This window comes from Amblyraja radiata, chromosome 1 (genome assembly GCF_010909765.2).
Source record: "Amblyraja radiata isolate CabotCenter1 chromosome 1, sAmbRad1.1.pri, whole genome shotgun sequence".
In the NCBI taxonomy this organism is placed as follows: domain Eukaryota; kingdom Metazoa; phylum Chordata; class Chondrichthyes; order Rajiformes; family Rajidae; genus Amblyraja; species Amblyraja radiata.
In genome coordinates, this window is record NC_045956.1 from 113,991,680 (window position 1) to 114,008,726 (window position 17,047).

A 17,047-nucleotide genomic window follows, 5' to 3' on the forward strand; every position below is an offset into this window, starting at 1 on the left:
GGAAGGCTCCCTCTGTCCTGGTGTGGAAAGAAATATATATATTAGTTTTTTACTCTGTATTTTTATTTAAAGGAGGGTGCGACACCCTTTTTTTTTGCTTGCCAAGCCGGGCAAAATGACACGGTTTTTAGGTTGCAACTGGGCAACCGTTAATATTGAGCCCTGTACATTCTCCTACCTAACCTAAATCAAGACGCCTTTAACGTCACAAATGATGGATTCCCATATAGAAGATCAGCTGAAACTGCGTACTTCCATGTTGCAACCAAATATTCAAATGCTTTCCCACAAAAAGCAGTCACGCCAAAGCCATTAAAAAGTTAGTAAACTTTAGAATTAACATTTTTTATTCATTTTCTTGAAGTTAGTACATAGTAGTTAGATTTTTACAAAATAATGTACATTTTGAAGTATATCTAATTGAAGTTTTTTGGATGCGGCTTCATTAGATTACAGCTAACTTAATGCGGCATTCCACCCCTGTGTAACTCCATCTTCTGTCTAGCTTCCTCAGCAGCAACATCATCAATGGACTGCTGCATTACTGCGGACAGATCCATGACGACATCCGTGAGCCCGCAGTGCAGGGAGGCGAGGGCCCGTGGCAGGTTTGGGGGGGTGGGGGGGAGGCGGTAGCCTGGCCGGAGCGGCACCTGGTGTCGCGGTCACGGCCGCTGCTAGGTCTGGGTTCAGATTTAGTGGTTCCCTCCCCCGCCCGGTGACGGGAGAACGGTCTCCCCAGACCGCCGGCAGCTGACCCCCTCCCTGGATGCCAGGCTGATTGGCGGCAAGGCTCCGATGGACCAGGTGGGCGGGCAGACACCGCAGCCCCTGGCCCGGAGAAGTGGGTACTCCTTTTTTCCAAATCATCCCGCGGGCCGGATTTGACCCTTCGCGGGTAGGTTGACACCCCCGATAAAAAACAAACAGACTCTCCCTCCCGCAATGCAATATTCCACGGCCCCACTCATCCAAACTAGGCCCAGTGCGTCGAGGCGATGTCTGATTGTGTGCAGTGAAAATCAAAGATGTTGAAAATGGTGGTGACCTGATCCCGCCCGGGCCCACTGCACACGAGCGGAGAGACAGAGTTATCGTGCGTCGCTACTGCGTCACCGGCCACCCTCAACTGCGCAGGCATGGATGGTCACAAATATTTTTTTCCCCCCAAATTATCCTGCCGGACAGAACAAGAATTTCCCGAATTTCAGGTAATTTTCTTCAAAGTGGAAACACTGATTGCGCTCCATTTTACTTCTTCTTTTTCTCTAGATTTTTTTTTTAAATTTGGAAAAAAAGGGGGGTGCGACCACACCCATCGCATCCCCTCTTCGGACGGCCATGCAGCTGTTCTGAGAAGTCGTCCTTGTTCTAATTCTCTAATTCTCTTTTCACAGATGCTATCTGACCAGCTGAATGTTTGCAGCATTTTTCTGTTTCGACTTCATCAACAGTTGCTTGCGAAAGAACCGTTCAAAGGAATATGAGAAATAGTTCTGGTCATGAACTGTTAAAGCAAATCCAGCAAGTGGATGGAAATTAATTTAAAGGTAATTATTATTAATGATAACATTTACATGAAACGTGATGAAAAGCTATATAAAACAATTTGTAACCAATGAGTGGGCTGATCCACCTCGAGTGAAATATCTCATATCTTCCCCATTGCATTCTATTAGGTTAGTAACAAAAATAATTACAATTAAATCAAAATTCTTAAATTGAATAAGGCTAAAGTTCAATTTCATTGAGCTGGGGAAATAATAAAAAATGTAAAATTCCACATCTGTGAGGTAATCTTTCTGGAGCATAAAATAATCTATCCGCAGAGTTAACGTATGATAGAACTACCTAGTGGGACCTTCTGCATGTCTCACATTACATTTTCCCCTCTTCATGTCCTCCCCGAGATTTCTCAGCAAGTACTCTTGCTCTTTTTGTCTAAAATCTGTAATTATCAGATTCCTCTTCAACCCAGATCCAATTAGATTACAGAAACACCATCACAGAACGAGAACAGTAGAGAAAGAGGAGCTTTGGTCATTCAAGTCCAAAGTGGCAAGAGAGACCCAGCCATTGTTACACACTGCCTTTTCCACGTAACCCTGCAAGTTCTATCCTTCAGGTCGCTATTCAGCTTCCTTTTGAAGATTCATCTGCCTCCATTAATACCCTGGCAGTGAATTGCTGAATGCTAATAGTAGCTGTCATACAATGCTTATCACATGTCACTTTTGGTTGTTTTGCTCGTCATCTACCTTCTATGTACTCAGGTTCTCAATACTTCCACAATGGTAACTGTTTTTGTTTATCTACTCTACCAACACATTTCATGATTTTAATTACCTTGCTCTCAGCCATCTCTTTTCAAGGAAATGCTCTAGATTCTCCAATCTTTCCTCAATAACTAAAATACCTTATTCAGGAAATCAATCTAATATATCTCTTTCATACTGACCTGCTGAGTTACCTCAGCATTTTGTGTCTATTTTTGGTGTAAAGCAACATCTGCAGTTCCTTGTTAGTACATCTCATTTCCAGTATTCTCCAGAATGTTTGATTGCATGTCATCTTTCAAATCCATGTACACATTTTCCTCACTGTCTGCTTTGAATCTTTCCTTTCACGATTCCATCCCCGTTAGACCGAAATGGACCCAGTCAAAGCTGCAAATAAACCTCTGATAATGACCGTGATGAATATTGCTCCTTATTCATTTTGGCCACTCTGCAGTCTTTGACAAGGTTGACAACCCCATCCCCCTTTAACATGCAGCCAGATCAGCACTATATAGAGCCTCAGAATTATATCTGTTTTTGATATAAATCCTAGCATTGCATTTGCCTTCCTTACTACCGATTGCTGCAGATAAAATGCTGCATTGAGTTTTCTCTCTTATTTATCAAATCTGCAGAGATTCTTGATCTCTGACAGATTTTTGATCAGTAAGGGCGTCAGGGATTATGGAGAGAAGGCAGGAGAATGGAGTTGAGAGGGAAGGATAGTACAGCCATGATTGAATGGCGGAGTAGACTTGAAGGGCCAAATGGCCTAATGCTGCTCCTAGAACCTATGAATATGGACATAGGAACTTTCTGCTAACTTTTGCTTGCATTTCTGCTTTTTCATTGCTCGTTATTCATAGGCTTTGAACACTTTGAAAACATGGAATTTGATGAACAAAGCACATTGCAAACCAGGACTATGTGCCAACTGTGTTGCAGATAACTCGTGTTTACTCTTCATTGGCCCAGGACTGCATTAAGCACCCTGCTGATAAATAATTGGAGAACATTTCTGCGTTTCCAGATCTTGACATTCGAAATACTGTGTGAGAACGCAGAGAGAGTGGATAAGTTAAGAGAATTGTTGGCGGGATGGAACTCATCGTGTACTAGTGAATATTATCATTGTATTTTCAGATGATGCCAAAGGAGAGAAGTAAGAATGATCTCAAATCTGTAACTACTTGCAATCTGAGTGTCACTCCCATGACTTTCAGGCACAATAAAATAAATGATCTAATCTATGGAGCAAACCGTCTGAATGTTATTCCACATAAAATGCATCAAGGCAGTTTGACTGAGATCTTTAAATCAATGTAATTCATGTTAATGAATTATTTGGGACAGCTGAGAGAACTAGAATACATAGTTATAAATGTAGAATTAGCTTAAATAATAGGAGATTTTCATTTTTCTGGAGGTTGGCCAAACTTTCAAACATGCAGTAAGTTGGATTTATCTGTAGGACTATGGGTTAATTGGTGAGAAGGGATGAACACAATTTAGACTGGGCACAATTTGTGTGTAATTTCCCTGATTCGCATACTTCAATAATGCTGCGTGTACGTGTCTTGTTCAAATTTGCCAGAACCTAGTAATTCCTCAAAGCTGAGTAGTCTCTATCTGTCAAAGCTCCAAGAGAAAGGAAAAAATTGATTCAAGATGAAGTTAGTTAGAAATTTAAAAACAGCAATTGAAAATTTCTGTCGATTTTTTTTTTTGAAAAAGAAAAGCTATAAAGGGAGGCACTCCAATACTTGGAGTGGAATAGCGGCTGTGGGAGGCAAAATGATGGTGTGCTCGTGAGTTAAGGTGTTGGTAGAATGGGCTGCTGGAGACATTGTAGCAGCCCGGAATCGCGTGGATTGGGTGCAGCTGGAGGGCCCACAGAGATTGCACAAGCATATGGATCAGACACGGCCTGCAGTGGGCACGGAGTGACGGAGCAACCGAGGAGGACATTGGCAGCATCACCAGGCCAGGCCGACCCTTGCAACATTGATGCAATGCTGCTGCCAGGAAAATGGGGCCAAGATAAATCTTTATATTTTAAAAACTGGGAACTGGAAGGGTACAAGATGCCAGTGGAAATGTGGCGACTGTTGTGTACTGCCTCAATGATTTTTTATAACTATTCTTGTACTACAATCATTACACTCTTGTACGCATGTAAATTGTACGTATGTATGGTATGGTTTTACTGAAAATGCATGCAAAACAAAGAATTTCACTGTCTCGAGGTACGTGTGGCAACAAAGTACCATTGAATAATTAAAATGAATGTTGGTCCTTCAGAAAGTGAGATTGGGGAATTAAAATGTAAAATAGAAGATGGCAGATGATGTAAATACTTTGCATCTTTGCATGATACTTTGCATCAAGCTTCAGCACAGAGGATGAAATAGTTGTGGAAATAGTTGTAAATTAGAAATTGTAAGGAAGAAGGGAACTCTAGGTAATTATTTTGAATCACCAAGGAAGTGGTACTGAGCTGTGGGCTGACGGGTTCATGCGTCTTAATGAATTTGATCCGAAGATCTTAAAAGAAGTATTGTGAATTAGTGCATTTATTTTACATTTTCAATATTCACCGGAGGCCGATTCACTGGATGCATTGAAAAGAGATTTAGATTGAGCTCTTAGGGCTCGCGGAATCAAGGGATATGGGGAGAAGGCAGGAACGGCGTACTGATTGGGGATGATCAGCCATGATCACATTGAATGGTGGTGCTGGCTTGAAGGGCCGAATGGCCTGCTCCTGCACCTATTGTCTATGTATCTATCTATGTATATTTCCCCAATTAAGCCAGCATCGAGGATGCTTCCCCAATTAGTTAGACCTCTTTGAAGAAGTGACATGCTGTGAATAAAAGGGAACTGATGGATTTCCAGAAGGCATTTAAGTACAGTAGTGGTTTTCTCATTTTAGGACAGTGGTTAATGCACTGGAAGCAATCCAGAAAAAGTTTACTTGACGGGTGCCTTGAATAAGCTGAAATTTATTTCAGAGAGAGGGCGATTGAAGTATTTAATCTGAGTGGACCTGACTGGCTGTACATGGTGGAGATGTTTTCTTTGGTGGAAGAATCTAGAACCAGTGGTCACAGTCTATTAATAATAGTTTCCCGTTTTGACAGAGTAAGGTGGGGTTTTTTTCTCTCAACATGTTGCGAATCTATGGAGCTCTTTTCCTCAAAGAATGGTGGAAGATGAGGATTTGAATCATTTTAAGGCTAAGGTAGATTAATTCTTAATAAACAAGTGGATACAAGCTGTATGGGAAGGAACTGCAGATGCTGGTTTATACCAAAAATAGGCACAAAATGCTGGTGTTACTCAGCAGGTCAAGCAGCATCTCTGGAGAAGAGGAATAGGTAACGTTTCGGGTCGGAACACTTCTTCAGACTGAAAGATAGAGAAGGCCAGATCAAAACGGGGCTGGTAATAGATTACCTCAGGAAAGATGGAGTCCATGATGGCCCATTTTTGGCTGGGGAAGATGTGCAAACGGCAGGATGCGAACAGTGGAACTAGTAGGACAACTATGGTGGGGGGGAAGATGGGGGGGGATGGGGGGAGAAGGAAGGAGAGAGGGGTTGGGAAAAGAAATAATGAAATGCCGGTTACTTTAAGATAGAGAAATCAATGTTCATACTGCAGGGTTGTAAACTGCCCAAGCAAAATATGAGGTGCTTTTCCTTTAATTTGTGTGGGCCTCACTGTGTGTGTGAATAAAAGCTTCCTACGACTAAGCAGAAATGTGGAGCTGGCAATACAATACTATCTGGTATGGCCTTATTGAATGGAATTATCGAAGAACCGCGGCCTATTCCTCTTTCTAGCTTGTTTGCTCATATATTTGAGTATTTTTTCTTAAATGCTGAACCTTCAGTGGCCCTTTACTAACAACTCACCACAGTTTTTACTGCTACATTCAATGCTCATGAATGCAAACATTTCACTTCAAATGCTCTCTCATCTCAAGCTAGTATAATGGTCTTAACAGTCACTGCTAATGTTATAGCAGATGATGGCTTAATTGCAATGTCAATGGCAGAAAACATAGACAGATGAAGATCATTGAGGAATCCACCCAATCTTGCAGATGCCTTATGCATTTATATATTTTTTAGTCAGACAGGTTGCAGACTTTTACAAATTGATTTAAACATATCAGTTGGAAGAATAATTTTGATCTTGGGTAACAGTATAAAATGAGTGATATCAAAACAACTACGATGTGCTGATTTTCATTTCATTTGAATAATAGATCTATGGCAGAGATGGAAGAGATTTTCCCAATGTACATTAGCTTTCAAATGCTAAATTAGGTTCAAAAGTGTTTTGATGTTATTTTATCAGAATGTTAACTAAGAAAGTAACCTCGAAACTTTTCAGCTGAGACCAAACTTTACTGTGCCAGCAGATTTTAATATGAAGTAATCACATTCTTAAAGAGCAAAAATAATTGGATCTATACCATTACATATTAATTTGTAACTTTCTGCAAGGAAAGGAAGACATTTGTGCAAAAACAAACCAATGCTGAATGACACTTCATCACAGGCAGTCTTATAATTAGGAGTTTAACTTAGTGGAATAACAGTTATAGTAATGAGAAACATTTGGAATGCTATAATAAAACCGAGACTTCTATTTCTTTCATTTCACCAAAAAAAAAATATTGTGTTATGAAAATATCAGCTTATAATTTTTTTAAATTATAATTCTGATTCCTTTCTCCTTATTTGAAGATAGTCATAGTCCCACAGCACGGAAACAGGCCCTCCGGTACAAATTGCGCATGACAACCAAGGTGCCCCATTTACATTAGACTCACCTGGCCGTGTTTCACCCATATCCCTCTAAACCTCTCCTATCCATGCACATGGTTTAACTGTTGATGTAACAAAATAATAGAAACCTTGCTAATAGAGTCATGAAAGGGGTAAGATAAAAGCAAATTGTAGGGAACATTTTGATAATACTGATACAACCAACTTACACACACCTGGCCTAGGATACAGCATAGGAACAGGCCTTCCGAGTCCATGTCGAACATATGGGGCATTTGGATTTTCCAGAATTCCAGATTTTCTAGGCCTTCAGGAAACGATAGACTGTTCTTGTGCACCACTCACGGACCCGCATGTGAACCTGGAGTGTTCTATGAACATCCTGATGTACATGTTACATGTGGCCATCAGGAAAAGTCCTCATTTTCAATGCCTTGTGTCTCGGATCAATCCTGATTCTGCGAAGTCTGTATGGAACTGGCATGTTCTCCATGTGGGATTCCCCAAGATCGTCGTTTCCTCTCGATCCCTAAAGATGAATGGCTGGCAAGTTAATTGGGCACTGCAAATCACCCATAGTGTGTAGGTTAGTGGTAGAATCTGGAGGAAGTTGATGAGAATCTGGGGAGAATAAAATGGTATTTGTATGAGATCAATGTGAATGGGTGCTTGATGGTTGATGTGGACTTGGGGAACTACCTAGATCCTATATTCTTGGACTCATGCCACATTTCTGTAAGCCAGCCAATGTACGCTCTCACCATCGTTTGTCTATAGAGTCCACCACCTCAACTGATACTAAAGATAAACCCAAAGAGCTGGAGTAACTCATTGGATCAGACAGCATCTCTGGAGTAAAGGAATAGGTGACATTTCAGATCGAGACCCTGATACCATGGAAGAAGCAATTGTTTGTTATCATTTGACCATTTTGCAAACAAGTTTCAAGTTACATGTACTTTTAACTGTACATGTATTTTTAACTCTCCTTTCCACTCCCACGCCAACCTGTCTGTTGTCGGCCTTCTCCAATGCTACAGAGACCCCAAGCAGAAACAGGAAGAACAGCATTTCATGTACCTCTTGGGTAGCTTACAACCGAATGGTACGAATATTGAATTTCCCAATTTCAGGCCACCCACGGCCCTGGTGCTTTCCTGAACCTTCTGACTTAGACTGTTGTGAGACAGGTTAGTTTTACCCTACTGATGATGTGTTGTTGCAATAGTAATCCTGCTCAGTACCAGAGGAACCGCAGGTTCGGACATTTGGTGTATGTGCTTGGTTAAACGAGCCCACCTCCAGTTTAAATTCCATTTGGGATATTTTGGAGGACCAAGAAACCAAGAAGAACCAAGAACCTTCATGAATTGGGGTGTTTGAAATTCCAGGTCTAACACGTTTTCTGTGGGTTTTGACCCAAGAAAACATATACAGTTCAGAACAAGTCAGCTGTCAAAGTCAGCTGCTTAGGGCATGTTGGTATGTATAAGGTGATATTCTTTACCAACACAACAAATCATTTCTGTTGCACACTGACATGAATATAGTGCATAAGAATCTCCTGCTGAGAAAATAATTGTAGTTGGCGTATTATTCCCTTTGTTATGTTTAGACAGAGAGATTGTAATCACCACTACATACTGTGAAGACTCGGAATTTATGCCTTTATATAAATGATTACACCCTATGCAACGTGCAGTGTGACAGCATGAGACATTTGTCCCATGTACCCATAAGTATTACCTGTGTATTTTCTGTGCGGTTAGAGAAAAATAAAACCAGAGTACTGCACTAATTTATCTAAATAGAGCCGCATAGCAATCATTTGCTTTCAGAGAATATGCTTTGGTGTCGATAATCATTTGTATCCTTGCACTGTGGGATATTAGCGAATGGCTCATGTCTGAAATTCCACTCTTTATTTTTTCAGGAAGAGAAGGGAAAAGCAAAATGCCATAGAAAATTTGTAAGCAAAATCAAAACTGCCAAATCTTGTGTGTGTGTGTGTGTGTGTGTGTGTGTGTGTGTGTGTGTGTGTGTGTGTGTGTGTGTGTGTGTGTGTGTGTGTGTGTGTGTGCGTGCGTGCGTGTGTGTGCGTGTGTGTGCGTGGTTGGTGTGTGTGTGTGTGTGTGTGTGTGTGTGTGTGTGTGTGTGTGTGTGTGTGTGTGTGTGTGTGTGAGCGTGGTGAGTGTGTGTGCGTGCACGGGCATGTCCGTTCGTGTGTGTGCATGCGTGTGATTGTGTGTGCGCATGCCCATGCGTGTGTGCATGCACGTGATTGTGTGTGCACATGTCCGTGCGCGCATGTGTTTATGTGCGTTTGTGCGTGTATGCATGTGTTTATGTGTGTGAGATTGTGCGCATATGTGTATGCAGGCGTTTGTGTTTGTGTGTGTGTTTGTGTTTGTGTGCATGTGTGTGCCTTTGTGTGTGTGTGTGTATGCACGTACACACATGATGGCAAATTGGGGTAATGTGGTGGTGCAGTGGTAACATGACATTAGACATGTTTAGAGGGATGCAGATCAAATGCTGTATGACTCTATGACTAACAATCCAGAGACCTGAGTTTAAACTCTGTCATAACAGCTATGGACCTTAAATTCAGTTCAATGATCTGGAATTTAAAACAAAACCTATCATTCATAATGATGATTACAAGTCTGTTGTGAAAACCCATCTGATTCATTGATATCATTTAGGAAAGAAAACATGCCATCCTTAGTTAGTGTGTCCTAAATATGCTTCAGACCCATCAATGTGGTTCACACTTGAATGCCATCTGAAATGGTCAAGCAAGTCAATCAGTTCAAGATAATTCTTGAATTGGGGTGGCTGATGGATGGCCTTATTGAAATGAACAAGATCTATGAGGGGAAAAGATAAAGTGAATGCTTACAATGTTTTTTCTCAGGATAGGCCATTGTAAAACTGCAAATATCAAACATTGTACTGTTAACCTCTAACCTTCTGTCAATAGACAATAGACAATAGACAATAGGTGCAGGAGTAGGCCATTTGGCCCTTCGAGCCAGCACCGCCAGTCAATGTGATCATGGCTGATCATCCCCAATCAGTACCCCGTTGCTGCCTTCTCCCCATATCTCCTGACTCCGCTATTTTTAAGAGCCCTATCTAGCTCTCTCTTGAAAGCATCCAGAGAGCCTGCCTCCATCGCCCTCTGTGGCAGAGAATTCCACACTCACCACTCTCTGTGATAAAAAGTGTTTCCTCATCGTTTCCTCAAGACTGCCACTCCACATTAATTTTCCCTAGATTTAAATTTTGGGCCCACCAAATTGCTGAACTATGCCAAGTGAACCTACAGACTGAAATAATAATTGCTGACTATGAAAAATGGGCAGATGGGCGACACAGTTGCTGCCCTACAGCGCCAGAGACCTGGGTTTGATCCTGACTACAATGCTCTCTGTATGGAGTTTGCACGTTCTCCCTGTGTCCTGCATGGATTTTCTCTGGGATCTCTAGTTTCCTCCCACATTCCAAAGATGTACAGGTTTGTAGGTTAATTGGCTTGGTAAAATTGTAAATTGTCCCTAGTGTGCGTAGGATAGTGTTAATGTATGGGGATCGTTGGTCAGCACGGACTCGATGGGCCGAAGGGCCTGTTTCCAAGCTGTGTCTCAAGAATAAACTAAACTAAACTAAATTTGCAGTGGGATATGCACAGAAGCATTCTGCAGCAGCAATGCATGCCATTTTAGGGTTTTTGTGCATGCAATAGAAGCCTATTCAGTGTGTAACACATTCATGAAGAAGATGATCTTAATAACTCCTGTAAATGTTGCTTCAAGGAGAGCCTGAGCAAATATCTACTTGTAGGAGTCTACTACTGGGAACCCACCTTTTCATACTGAGATTAGATTTTCTTTGGGAGTATTGAGTGCAATATGTGCAATGATAGGCAAATACATTTTGACTTTCTGAAGAATGGTTCAATAGTTCAGTGGTTCATTATCCGACTGAAGAAGGTCTTGACCCAAAGGTCCTGATCCATATTCTCCAGAGATGATGTCTGACCCACCGAATTACTCCAGCACTTGATTTCTTTTTTTGTAAACCAACATCCACAGTTACCTGTAACTCTATTTAGAAATTGGACCGTGTTTGGGAAGATTTGACATTTAGTGATAGATAAATGAGTGTGAGCAAAAGTTTGATTGGAGAATCTGGCACCAGTTTTGAACAATTTACATCAAGATTGCCAAATGCGGCAGAACTAGCAACATCTTCAGTCAAATCTTGTTGCTAGAAATATAACAACAAACGTTGCAGCATGGTAAATCGAATATCGCTGTACCTTAATTGGTACGTGACAATCAAATACCTTTGAACCCTCGAACCTTTGAAGATATGATATAATTTTCCACATTTAGTCATGTTTTTAGCTGCTTTAGCGAGAATATCTTCGAGTATATTTTTTCTGGCTATTCTCTCAATTTATGTCATAAATTTCGTTTTACTGTAAAATTAGCACAAAACTTTGCATCAATTCTTGTGCACTTTCAACAATCTTTAACTGAATCTATTGCAGAAAATTGGAAACCACCCTGTGGAGCTCCTACCCTCTTATGTACATCTGTTTGATTAATTGCTGCAGTTAACAGCATGATTAATGATGTTAAATGCAAGATATTTTGCTTAAGACATTAATATACATATTGCTATGACAATCCTCTCCGAGCTATCTTTGCAAAGATTTAAACCAACTGTAAATAAATAGATTCCTGCTTCCTCTACAAAAACGGCAAAAATAGTTTTTTTTAAAAGCAGCAAATTAACTTTGTATATTAATGTAAAGGCAAAATATCGAACAAACATAACATCTAGAATTTTAGCAAGCATTAAAGATCTGGTGGATTAGTCAACGAAGATGAAGAGTACTCCTGTCACCAAATAATATCAAAAGCAGTAAACACAAGCTGATAGAGAGGTAAAGATGGTGTATGGTATGCTCGCTTTCATTGGTCGGGGCATTGAGTATAAAAGTCAGGAAGTCATGATGCAATTCTATAAGATCTTGGTTATGCTGCATTTGGAGTATGCGTACAGTTCTGGTTGCACCATTACATGAAGGATGTGGGTTTGGAGAGGATACATAAGAGCTTTACCAGAATGCTGTCTGGATTTGGGGGCAGTAGTGTTAAGACAAGGTTAAACAAACTTAAGATTGTTTTCTCTGGAATCATAAGGTCATAAGTGATAGGAGTAGAATTAGTTAATTCGGCCCATCAAGTCTACTCTGCCATTCAATCATGGTTGATCTATCTCTCCCTCCTATACCTATTCTCCTGCCTTCTCCCCATAACCTCTGACACCTGTACTAATGTACCTACCAGAGGTTGAGAGGAGAACTGGTGGAAGTATATAAAATTACGAGAGTAATAGACAGGTTAGATAGTCAGATAGACACGAGGACGGCACAGTGGTGAGTGGTAGAGTTGCTGCCTTACAGTGTCAAAGGCTTGTGTTCGATCACCTGACTATTGGTGCTGTCTGTACGGAGCTTGTATGTTCTCCCTGTGACCACGTGTGTTTTCTCCTGGTGCTTTTGTTTCCTCCTACACTCCAAAGACATACAAGTTTGTATATTCATTGGCTTCAGTAAAAAATGTAAATTGTACCACTTGTGTAGGATAGTGTTAGTGTACGGGGTGATCGCTGGTCTGCGTGGACTCAGTGTGTCTCAAGGGCCTGTTGTCGTGCTTAATCTCTAAAGTCTAAATCTTTTTTTCCCAGGGTGGAAATGTCAAAGAGTAGAGGGCATAGTGTTAAGGTGAGAGGGGCAAAGTTTAAAATGGATATGCAGGGCAATTATTTTACAGAGAGGGTGGTGGGTGCCTGGAACGCACTGCCAGTAGTGATGGTGGAGACAGATATCCTGTGGTGTTTAAGTTGCTTTTAGATAGACACATGGATATGCAGGGATATGGAAGGCAGATGAGATTAGTTTATCTTGGCATCATATTTGACACTGATATTGTGGATCGAGGGGCCTGCTCCTGTGCTACACTGTACTGTGTTCTAGTTTTCAAAGCAAATTGATTTCACTGATGTTACTGGAACCGTGCCGTGCAGAAATTGGGAGTCAGATTTGCCTATGGAATACGAACAAGCAAATTCAATGGCTTTTTCACCAGTTTTGAAACACTTCAGGAGAGAATAGATATAAAGGAATGTCCCGGGCTCATGGGGGGAATAACAAGGAACAGGCCCATAAGCCCATCTAGTCTTTACTGATCACAAAACTCCAACTTACATAGTTCAAGTTCAAGTTCATATTTATTGTCACATGCACCAATTAAGGTAAAGTGATATTTGAGTTACCATACAGCCATACAAGTAAATAGAGCACTATACGCGATAGTTTAACATAAACATCCACCACAGTGGAATCAGCATTCCTCACTGAGATGGAAGGCAATAAAGTCCAGTCAATCTTTCTCCTTTTGTTCACCCGTGGTCAGGGCCTTGAACCCTCCGCAGTCTCCGCTACGGGCGGTCCGATGTACAAGCCCTCTCATCGGGATGATCGAAACGCCGATATCGGGATGGATCAGAACACACACTGTGGTTTGGAGTTCCCGAATCGACCACTTCATACCGGCGACTACGACTTTACGATGTTAAAGACCACGGGCCAATGGTCGGAGCACTTCTTCTGGCGATCCCCAGCACGGGATCCCAGGCTCCGCCATTGTAAATCCGTGCCCGCGGCAATCAGCAGGCCCCTGCGGTCGGAGCTCCAATACTGGCGACCCTCAGCAAAGGATCCCAGGCTCCACGATGGTAAATCCGCGCCTCGCTTGCCGCTGAAGCTCTGGGCCGGTCTACGGTCTGGTAAGGCCACACCAAACCAGTTGTTAGGCCGCGAGGGGGAAGAAGATATGACAAGGAGAAAATTTGCATCTCCGTCGAGGTAAGTGACTGAAAACGGTTTCCCCCTATTCCCCCCACCACCCCCCACATAAGGCACACGAGAAACATTAAAACATACATTTAGACGCATTAAAAATAACAAAAAAATCTGAGTCGAAATTGGGCTGCTGACGAGGCTGCCGCTCGCGGTGCCACCCGATGATATCACAGTAATCCATTTTTCATAAGTCATAGGAGCAGAATTAGACCATTCAACTCAATAAGTCTACTCCTCCATTCGATCATGGCTAATCTATCTTTCCCTCTCAACCTCATTCTCATGCCTTCTCCCAATGAATTCCACAGTTTCACCACCCTCTGATCAAAGAAATTCCCCTTCATCTCTTTTCTAAAGGTATGTCCTTTTATTCTGAGGCATCGCCCTCTGGTCCTAGACTCTCCCACAAGGGGACACATCCTTTCCATATCCACTCTCTCCAGGCCTTTCACTATTTTGTAAGTTCAATGAGATCTCCCCTCATCCTTCTAAACTCCAGCGAGTACAGGCCCAGAGCCTATATTTTGTATTTTTCCCACATTCTCATGCACGTTCGTCAGATTCTCCCACTCACCTACATACTGTAGACAATTACAGAGGCCAGTTAACATATCAACCCACATGTCTTTGGGATGTTGGAGGAAACCGGAGCACACAGAGGAAGTTCATACAATCATAAGGAGACTCCACACAGACAGCCCCTGAGGTTGGGATTGAACCCTGATACCGTGACTAACTCTACAAATTTCACCACTGTACAAATATAAATGATCTGGTATTTTAAGAAATTATTCTTCATTGGCTTTTTTATTCATATCCAATATTTAAATTGATTGAAATGATACTCTGGTTGTTTCAGCTTAAAAGCATTGATCGATCATTTTGTACAGTTCATTTAAATGCATGTCGATTTCTTGCAGAACTCGTAAAGGTGAAGATATCAGTGACTGTCTTTTTACCTCAATATTTTCATCAATCACACTGACATGGCCAAGTTATGATGAGATGCAACACAAGGCCCAAATGGTCAATGCTGACAGAATCTATCATGTATTTATTAACACTGAAATAAATTACCATTTTGTTGAGTATAAAAATCTGCAATAAATCAGTGTTCAAGATAGTTGGGCTGGACTGGGCTGTTGGCGAGTTGAAGTTCAGGAAATAGTTTGATGAGAATCACCAAGACATCATGGACCTAAGTAATTGGAAACACAAGGTATTTTTGGATTGGCAACTCCATTACAACTTAGGGTACAGGACCAGCGCTTCAGGCTGAGGTCCAACAGAAAACATGAAATCTAAAGAACAGACAATGAGATCCAGCAGCTCACTAAGAACCGTGTCATGCACCGATACTTTAGTGCTGCCAAGACCGAGATGTCACAGTGGCACAGCTGATAGAGCTGATGCCTCATAGCACCAAGGACCTGGATCTCGGGTGCTGCCTGCGTGGAGTTTGATCCTGGCCTCGGGTGCTGCCTGTGTGGAGTTTGCACGTTCTCCTGTGACCGCGTGGCTTTCCTCTGGGTGCTCCAGTTTCCTCCCACATCCCAAAGAAGTGTGGGTTTATAGGCTAATTGACCTCTGTAAATTGCCATGGCATGTAGGGAGTGAATGCAAAAGAGGGATAACGTTGAATTGATATGGATGGGTAATCGATGGTGAGCATGGATTCAGTGGGCCGAAGGGCCTGTTTCCATCTATGGCCCGAGCTACCATGGTTGCACCTCATTGGGAGTCAAGAATGAAAGTGATCTTATTAAGGACGGAGAGACAGCTGTCAATTGCTGGAAGCATTACTGACAATAACTCCAGAACCTTGCCTTTATTCTTAACATGATTCTCCTTTAGTCCATTGCAAGCCATCTATCCAGTTTACCACCACCACCATAGAAAATATTGTGTAAATGTAGATGCGTTGGTTAGTAAGTTTTCAATCAATACGAACACTGTTTGAGTTGCGTACAGCGAGGAAGGTCTTCAAAATATACAGCAGGATATAGCTTCAGAAGTGGGTGGAGAAATGCAAATGGAGATGGAGATGGTGCAGAAGAGGTTCACCAGACCATTGCCTTGATTAGAGGGTATTAGTTATAAGTATAAAATGCTTTCAATCAGTGATGAAACGTCCAATCATAAGACTAAAGCCCCTGAATCTCAAGGTTGCTAGATACTGAGTATAATGCGGCTTTTACACGGGGCGACTTGACGCAAGATTTAACCAGAGTTCAACATCGTGGGAACCTCGTGCGATAACAGTGCGGCATTCGTGGACCACCGTGGACCACCGTAGCGCTAACGGCAGGGCATCGTGTAACTTGGTCACTCGGGAGAAAATTCAAGAAAATTTGAATTTCTCCAAGAGTGACTTGTACACTTGTGGTTGAGTATTGCAACATTATATGAACGTAGTGGCCAGTGCGATATCCGTGCGATATCCATAATAACTCTTGCGGGTACCGTGGGAACTCCTGCGAACGGTGAACCCGGAAGCTGGACAGAGGGGACAGAAGGTGATTACAAATTATCTTCAGTGGGATTGAATTTAAAAAATAAATAAAAATAAAGATTTACATCCGCATATGGACATCAACTTATTCATGAGTTATGTTAATGAGATTCAAGAAAATAACTATAATCTTTAAAAGGGACTTTAAAAGGGACTTTACTGAAAGGTTACGCATTTTTATGGTCCGTGAGATATTTTTCACATGTACTTCTTTGAGAGATACAGGTCGGAGTCCTCGGGTCCAGGGGTCCGGAACGCTACCAATCAATGTTGTGCAGAGACCCGTGTAAGGAGTGAACTGCACATGCTGGTTTAAACCGAAGACAGACACAAAAAGCTGGAGTAACTCAGCGAGTCAAGCAGCATCTCTGGAGAAAAAAAGCTGATGTTTCGGGACGAGACACATCTTCAGACTCAATTCCGATTAGGATGTCTGAAGAAGGGCTCCGATTCGAATCGTCACCTATTCTTTTTCTCCAGAGATGATGCCTGACCCGCTGACTTACTCCAGCTT